Source organism: Hipposideros armiger, unplaced genomic scaffold (genome assembly GCF_001890085.2).
Source record: "Hipposideros armiger isolate ML-2016 unplaced genomic scaffold, ASM189008v1 scaffold_563, whole genome shotgun sequence".
Lineage (NCBI taxonomy): Eukaryota > Metazoa > Chordata > Mammalia > Chiroptera > Hipposideridae > Hipposideros > Hipposideros armiger.
Window position 1 is genome coordinate 1,154,134 of NW_017731913.1, and position 8,623 is coordinate 1,162,756.

At 43.2% G+C, this 8,623-nt stretch overlaps 1 protein-coding gene and 1 pseudogene across 4 annotated transcripts in view; one reads left to right on the plus strand and one right to left on the minus strand.

Annotated features, from left to right (window-relative positions):
- Positions 1–3,038, minus strand: part of GPR88 (G protein-coupled receptor 88) — a 6,504-nt gene extending 3,466 nt beyond the window's left edge. Inside the window, exons 1-2 of one of the 4 annotated variants that reach the window (XM_019623832.1) lie at positions 2,651–3,038; positions 132–347 (exon numbers count right to left, since the gene is read on the minus strand). The gene's annotated coding sequence lies outside the window, so the exon portion shown is untranslated. The other 3 variants (XM_019623833.1, XM_019623834.1, XM_019623830.1) reach the window with 3 other exon arrangements.
- Positions 1–6,260, plus strand: part of LOC109371363 (translationally-controlled tumor protein pseudogene) — a 7,361-nt pseudogene extending 1,101 nt beyond the window's left edge.
- Positions 6,261–8,623: the final 2,363 nt, after the last annotated feature.

Below are 8,623 nucleotides of genomic sequence, written 5' to 3' on the forward strand. Positions count from 1 at the left end.
ACACACACACACACACACACACACACACACACACACACACGGGAATGTTGCCAGATGGAGCCCCTAGTTTCCAAGAGAAAGCAGGGATACCCCAGCTGGGGGAAATGCCAGGGGAAAGGGCTTGGGAGTACCTTACTTTGGGGCCGGTCCTAAGCTGGCGGTAGCAGAGGGAGGGATGCCAGGAAATACTTCCTCTGCAGCAGCATCTGTGGTCCCGAAATCAACAGGAGAAACTCAGCTGGGATGAGTGCCAGGAGCAAGTGCCCGCTTCTCCCAGGCAGCATCCACACACATGGTCCTTGGCAGAAACCAGCAGCTGCTGGGAGGCTTCTCAGCTGGCAGCAGGGCTGGGGAAAGGAAAGTGGCAGGCTGCAAGCCCAGACGGTGGGCAGGCAGGCAGGCAGGCAGGCAGGCAGCAAGGATGCTTAGCTGCAAAAGCAGAAGCTGAGCTCCAGAGAAGAGCACCCACCCTGTGCTCAGAAGCAAGAGGGGTGGCTGATGTGGTGAACCCACTCTCAGCTCTTTCCTGCTCAGTGATACATCACCCAGGGAAAAGGCAGCCTTTCCACGCTTAGCATGAATTATTCAACAGCTTCTAACTTGTGAAAGGAAGAAAAATATCTTGCTCAGAAAGTCCTGTAATTAACAAGTTTCTCTGCCTTGTCTTTTCTCTCTTCCTCTCAATCACCTGATTTTTCACCCTGCTTCATTTTTCTTCCCTTTTTTTTCTCCCACCAATGCTAGAGTAAAATTTGATAAACCCCCAAGGTCTTTCATCCCAGTCTTATCTGGGGTGAAGATTTTTCTGAGGGATAAATCATACTCCCAATACCCAAGACTGACCTCTTCCATCCCACATTTTCAGAAAGAATTGCTTTATATTCTAATTAAAGTTCATTTTTTTCTTTGATAAGGTGGGACATGGTAATCCACAGAAAACCCTGAAGTCTCAATTTAAATCATAATTTTGGTTTTTTTGCTCATCACCATATTCCTTTCCAGAGTTTGGTTTATGTTTCAGTAATGAAATGGTTAGAGGGTAAAAATAAACCCATCAGAAGGTTAAAAGTGGGTGTCAGGAGAAAGCAAGGAACCCGAATAATCCACAAAATAAACGAATAAACGATAACAATCGCTCTTCACTTCAGAACTTTTTATCTTGTGGTTCATCTTAGAGATTTGCAATTCTTGGGCGCAAGAACTCATTGAACCATTCCATGTGGGAAATTTTGCACAAAAGTCATCCCCCACAATAAATCACTTTTCACCGGGAAAAATCATTCATTAGAAAATTTAACTCAATATGAAATATGGTAATGCGACATTATGGAAAAAATGCTAGGTGGGGTTTCAGGATGCCTGGGTTGTAAGCTGGGCATCCACCAACTGGCCGTGATGGATTATTTTCTCTTGCCAAGAAGTTTCCACGCAGTGACCCTGACTGCAGCACCAGAATCACTTGGAAACTTGTTAGAAATGATTCAGACCCACTGAGTCAGATTTCTGGTGATGGGGCCTAACGTTTGTCTTAACAAGACCTCCAGGTGACTCTGATGCATGCCAAAGTTTAAGAACCGCTGCCCTAGGATGTTGTCCTTCTCTACGTGGCTGACATCATTTCACCACCACTACATCCACATTCCAGCCCACAGAGATGGGCACAGAAGAAGGAAGTGGGGGCCGCTGGCTTCCTTTTCAAGGATGTGACCTGAAATTTTCACATATCACTTCTGTACACACACCAAGGGCCAAAACTTTAGTCACATAACTGTTCCTTGCTGTAAGAAAAGCTGGGACCAGCCTAGCTGAGTGCTCGCTGGCCCTGCTAAAACTCAGGAAGGGCAGGAAAAAGGAGAGAATGAACACTGGGCAGTAAGAGGTTGGAGGGGGAGACAGTTATCAGATTTATACCTGCAAGTTTAAAACAAGGCTATTGTTATCAATTGGGCCCTGTACACATGGTGCCTACAGCATACCAGCTTTTCAAGACCCTTTGAAAATGCTTCATATCTGAAAAAAAGAATTACTGGCTCTGAAGTACAAAAAGAAAACTTTAAAATAGAAATTCATATGGTATTAAATAGTAAACTGCAATTCTTTTTTATTTATAAATTACTCTAAGATGGGATCAGAATACATTTTAATATGTTTGATAAATGTGTGATGGGGCCTCCAAAGGTGTTGAGGTCTGCAGAAGTCTTAGAACAGTCCACGTGACCTCTTACACCCTCACCTGTCCACCCATCTCTCGCCCTTCCAACTCCATTCCAGCCACACTGTGAACTTGGCATTCACACATGTGCTCATCTCTTCTCTCCCTCCCATCCGAGCACCTCCATTTGTTCAGTGGATGCTATTCCCTTGGCTACCCCTCCACAGTCTGCCCCCACTTAAGCCCAGCGAAGTCCTCTCATCTCCGGGTCTGGACCCAGACTTCGCCTCCTGCATGGAGTCTTTCTTGATCCCCGTTATGTGTTGCCCAGCCTGTGTGCCCCCAGCACACCTGAGTATGTCCCTGCCAAGGCCAGGCTTGTGCTCATTCCCTCTTCACACGGTAAGCTAATCAAGGGCAAGGCTCTCCTTTTGATCAGAGTGCCTGACACATTGTAAATACTTAAACATTTGCTGACCAGATAGGTCTCTTTATTACCTTTGATAGGTGGCATGGAGATTTCCATCTTAATGATCTTCTCTAGAGATACAACCACCATCAGAGTTGTACAGCAAAGATTGTTATTACTGATTTTTCTAAAATGCTTTAAAAACTTCATGTAACCACATCCTCAAACTTTATGCCACCAAATTATTTTTAAATCGAGCTTTTATTCACAACCCCCCCACACACCCACACAACCCCACACCCACCCTGACAGGATCCAGTGTGGACTTTCCTAGTTCTCAGTTTCATAATCCACTAACACATGACATAGCAACTGTCTCCCACACTTCGGGAAACCAAAGGGTGAGTGCAGTGACCAATTGCTCGTTTCCTGTCTGCTGGTAGCACAACCCTGAGACTGGCAGCAGTCCCATTCCAGCTCTCTTTCCTCAGGTCTTGGACTCTCAGAGGTAACACAACTGAGAATCTTGTCGGTGTGGGCCTGTTTGGACTGCAGAAGATGGTTTTCAAATGAACAACAGCGTTGTGTTGTTTTATAGGCAAATTTAGGAGTAATTCACCTTCATGTAAGCATTTGCATTCTAAGAAAGCTCACTGGTAGAGCTTTTAGAAATGATGAATTTAGAGAAGCAGGAAGCTGGAAAGGAACTGTGGTGCGTTCCGTCCTGAAGCCCTTTACCTCCGGTGTGTGAGATCTTGGAATGATGGCTCCCAGCGTGGCTCCTGCCCCATGAGACTTGAGAGAGTCCCTAGCCTCCCCTCAGTGACAGCAGCTCACTAGGTAGTGCCATCAAGGAGTGTATCTCATCCTTGAGTGTGGTTCTCATCCAGGGTACATTTGGCAATGTCTGGAGACATTTTTGGTTGTCACAACTTGAGTGGAAGAGTGGTATTGGCATCTCATGGGTAGAGGCCAAGGATGCTGCTAAACATCTTGCAGTGCATAGGACAGACCCTAACAACAAAGAACTATCCAGCCCCAAATGTCACCAGTGCCAAGACTGAAGAACTCTGCCAGAGAGGTTAAGAGCTCAGGCTCCCTTTTCTGCCTGCTCCCCCTTCCCTCCGAGCGGGGCTCAGGCTGCATCGCACTGGCTCCGAGCTCCTGCTAAGCCAGCCCCGCGTGGTCTCCTCCCACCTATCATCATCATCACCCACCCAGACTTCATCAGCCATGATGAGATGTTCTCTGACATCTACGAGATCCGGGAGATCACAGATGGGCTGTGCTTGGGGGCAGAGGAGAAGATAGTCAGTAGGACAGACGGTAACATTGAAGACTTGCTCATTGGTGGAAATACCTCCGCTGAAGGCCTCGAGGGCGAAGGTACTAAAAGCACCATAGCCGCTGGTGTTAATATTGTCATGAACCATCATTTGCAGGAAACCAGCTTCACAAAAGAAGCCTTCAAGAAGTACATCAAGGATTACATGAAACCAATCAAAGGGAAATGTGAAGAACAAAGACAAGCAACTACAGAACAAATCAAGCACATCCTTGCTAATTTCAAAAACTACCAGTCCGTTATTGGTGAAAACATGAATCCAGATGGCACGGTTGCTCTGCTGGACTACCGTGAGGATGCTGTGACCCCATAAATGATTTTCTTCAAGGATGGTTTAGAAATGGAAAGATGTTAACACAGTTGGCTGTTGGGATCCGTCACCTGTCATCATCATAACTGGCTGCTGCTTTTCATCCACACACCAGGACTAGGACAGATGGGACTGATGTTACCTTGAGCTTTTCGTTTATCTTGATCTTGATTTATTTGGAGTGGAGGCATTGTTGTTAAGAAAAACATGTCATGTAGGGTGTCTAAAAATAAAATGCATTTAAACTCATTTGAGAGAATGCCTCTTAGTTTAATACATATTAAATCCATCCTGTGTCGTATTCCTGGAGAAGCTAGAGCCTGGTAGACCACTACCATAAAGCATCAGGCTGTCTTCAGATAACTTCTACAGCGAAAACTACTTCTGAGACTGGAATAGAAAAAACAAGGATCAAAAGTCTCAATTCAGAGCTGAAGTGAAGGAAAAGACCATGCTCACAGCACAGCCAACATTTGGAGTGGATTCCTTAGACCTTTCATCACCTACAAATGGAATTAGTTAACTCTGGAAGACATTACTAAAAGAATGAAAAGAGACTAATATAATTGGGGGGGAGGGAGAGCTCAGGGTCAAACCCAGGACCTGTTTGTTATTAGCATGTGACCTTAGGCAAGCTATTTCCCCTTTACACACCTCAGTTTTCTTGTTTGTAAAGTGAAGATATGTCATCTGCCTCTAAGGGGGTCTTACAATGATTAAATTTATTTAAATCATTTCATGAAGTGGCCAGCATATAAGAAGTGTGTTATGTGTATTAGTGACACGTGATTCCCATAGGGTGAGACTTGGGGCCATAAAGGATCATGCCCCTCATTGGAACAAATCTGAATTGTGGGTTGTGGGGCTCATGAAACATAAAGACAAGCCCAACTCTCCAGCTCTGAGACTTACTGCCACAAAAGTTCCTGTAAGCATTTTAAGGGAAGTATGACCGTCCTTAAATTAGTATACAAAAAGGTATGTATTTGTGCATCTTTCTGGAGAAAAGATTAAATAATTTTATTAGCCTCTTAAAGGAGTCTATAATCTCAAAAAGCTTAAGAACCATTGATGTGCTCTTCAACTCACCTGGGTCTGGGTCGGAGTTACTGACTGGGCCTGGGAATCTGCGTTTTGACAAGTGTCCTAGGAGATTCTTTTAATGCTAGCACTTCAGAATCACTCAAGGGGAGGATATGTAGACCGACCTTGTTAGTTTTTGAGTGTTGATTTGTAAAGTTGCCAAGGCATTTCTTTTCTGAACTACATTTTTAGCTTTTCCAGGAAAACCAATTTGAACTAAAATTGCTTTGGCTTGGTCACTGTCCAGAAGTGACTTTTTTTCCAGTAAGGGGTTTAATGTAGTTTATTCTTTAAAATCTGCTTTAAAAATATTTCCGTCTGATAGAGATAGGAGCTTGATGGAGATAGTTTCATGTTTTCAAGTATTTAGGAATTATTTTAGGTAGTTTAAGTGATGGAATCAAATTATTTTAAGTGTGTGTGTGTGTGTGTGTGTGTGTGTGTGTGTGTGTGTGTGTGCGTGTGTTCAAATATCACTGATGGGAAAAAAGACCATACACTTTTAGGTACTTGGCCACAGTTATTACCACTCTGATAGAGTTAAACAGAATTGACAGGATCATAAATGATAACAGAAAAAAAAATCTAAGAAATTATTCGTGTAATTTCAAGACTAAATTAGAATGATTAGGAAACAAATAAAACAACCAGGAGCCACAATCCTGTGTCTACCTCATCAAGGCAATTATTGGTGGTTAGAAAAAATAATATTTCCTATTTTCGGCGTCTCAGAAATAAGGTGCTCACTTCCTACTTGGGAAGCAAATTGGCACTGTTAATTTCAAACCATTTCCTCAGCATAGTCCTTTATTTTATAATCCTTGAAAACCTTCTCTGGATGCTGGGCACAGCCCTCTGAGCTGCAACGAAAGCAACTGCCAAATACATGTTAGAAATCCCTCTGTCATGGATCTTACGAGTTGAAGAAGACAGCCCAGCAAATCCACTCCTGGGTATTTATCCAAGGACAACAAAAACACTAATTCAAAAAGATACATGCCCGCCCACTTCCAACCTACCTCCCTTCCCCCCACCATCCATGTGTATTGCAGCATTGTTTATAATAGCCAAGATATGGTAGGAATGGAATATTACTCAGCCATAAAAATGAATGAAATCTTGCCATTTGCAACAACATGGATAGACCTAGAGAGTATTATATTAAATAAGATGGGCAGAGAATGACAAATACTGTTTTATTTCACTTATATGTGAAACCATAAAAACAAAACAACGAACAAAAGGAAACAGACACTCATAGATATAGACAACAAACTGATGGTTGTCAGAGGGGAGGGAATAGGGGGTTGGGTGGAAAAGGGGTAGGGGATTAAGAAGTACAAACTTCCAGTTATAAAATTAGAGAAATGTAATGTACATCATAGGGAATATAAGTATAATAATTATATTGTAATAACCATGTATGGCAACAGATGGGTACTAGACTTATTGTGGTGATCACTTTGTAAAGTATATAAATGTCTAATCACAGTGTTATACACCTGAAGCTAATCTTGTATGTCAGCTGTAATTAAAATAAATTATAAATAAATAAATAAATAGAGTTGAGGACATCACTCCATCTCAGTCTCTCAAACACCATAGATGAAACTAAACTTCCCGCAGGCTTGCTGCTTGTTGAGGTATGGGGTAGGCAGTGATGCTCTGTGTTTTAAGCACCCTATATGCACTGCCTTATTTCGTCCTAACCACCTCCACACTCCACATATGGTGAGAAGCCTAAACTCTGCAAAGAGGCTGCTCCAAGGGCCCAGCTTTTATTTGGCTGGGGTATGGCAACATTCTGTATGATTCCTTCAGTCATTACTTCTGTACCTCACTGTTCTCCAGTGCTGACAAGTGTACTGGACACTTGTTTTGTTTGCCTGGCAAGTCTGTCCCCACACACGCTTTTAAAGGACTATTGTAGAACACATATTAATGTGAGTCAAGTCCCAGGGGTGTAGACTTGGGACTGAGAGTCAGGCCAATGCCTCTCCAGGTTAGTGAAGCTAAGTTGTAACATGCAGCAGCTGTCCGTAGCCATGCAGAGAAAGAGATAAGATATTGGGTCCTGCTGGTTGTCAGTTCCTGGTTTTAGCTGCACCTAATGTCCACCTACTTCCCAGTCTTTGGGTGCTACAAGCCCTTTGTGCCCTAAGCTTAGTTGGATATCTCTCACAATCAAAAAAGACCAACGCATACATGATTATGTAATTTCCCCAACTGGTTGGTAAACTCCATGAAGACATGGATGAAGGCATGGAGAAGCTGCCTTCTCACCCTTGTCCCGCTTCTTTTTATTCTCCCACAGTTCCTACCACAAACCCTTCAGCAAGATATTTGTTAGCTGATAGATAAGGGGAGGCTATATAGTCTATTATTTCTCAACTTAAATCTCGATTTTGAAAGCCACCTTGAAGAATTAAAAATCTTATTTTAAAAAGACAGTGTTAAATGGTTGAAAGCTTCACTTTTCCCCTCTGATTTCTTAACCCTACTGTGTATCAGAAATTACTTAAGAAGTTAAAAAAGAAGAAGAAGGGGCCGGCCACTCGGCAACAATGTTGCCGGTTCGATTCCCACATGGGCCAGTGAGCTGCACCCGAGCTGAGCTGATGCTGAGTTGCCAACAGGTGGCAGGATGGCTCAGCTGGTGAGAGCATGTGCTCCTAACAACAAGGTTTCCAGTTCAACTCCAGCATGGAATGATGGGCTATGCTCACCCGCAAATGAGATTGAACACAACACCTTGAGCTGAGCGGCCACAAGCTGCCGATCGGTGGCCGGTTGGCAACTGGACTTGGAGCTGAGCTAGCTGCGCCCTCTACAACTAAGACTGAAGGACAACAACTTGGCAGTTCCCCTTCCCCAATTCCCCAATAAAATCTGAAAAAAGAAAACAAAGTTTAAAAAAAACAACCTCAGGCAACATGCTTCTCATTCTGGTTTAATTGGTCTGGGGTAAGACCTTGGCACCACTCTTTAAAAATGTTCCCCAGGTGATGCTAATGAAACCAGAATTAAGAATCAGCTCCAAGAGCCGCCGTGAGCGGCCATCCAGAAGCCAGCAACCAACTGCCTCACCTGGGAAGAGCGCAATGATCACAGTACCAACATGGGCCAGTGAAGCAACGTCCTCCACAACTAGACTGAAGAACAAAAGGACAGCAATTTTTCTGTTCCCCTTCCCCAATTCCCCAATAAAATCGTAAGAAAAAAAAAGAATCATAGTTCCACAGTTCCACTTTACAATAGTTTTAATGTTAAATTAAAACTATACATAAAGTATGTGTGTGTGTGTATATATATATATATATATAT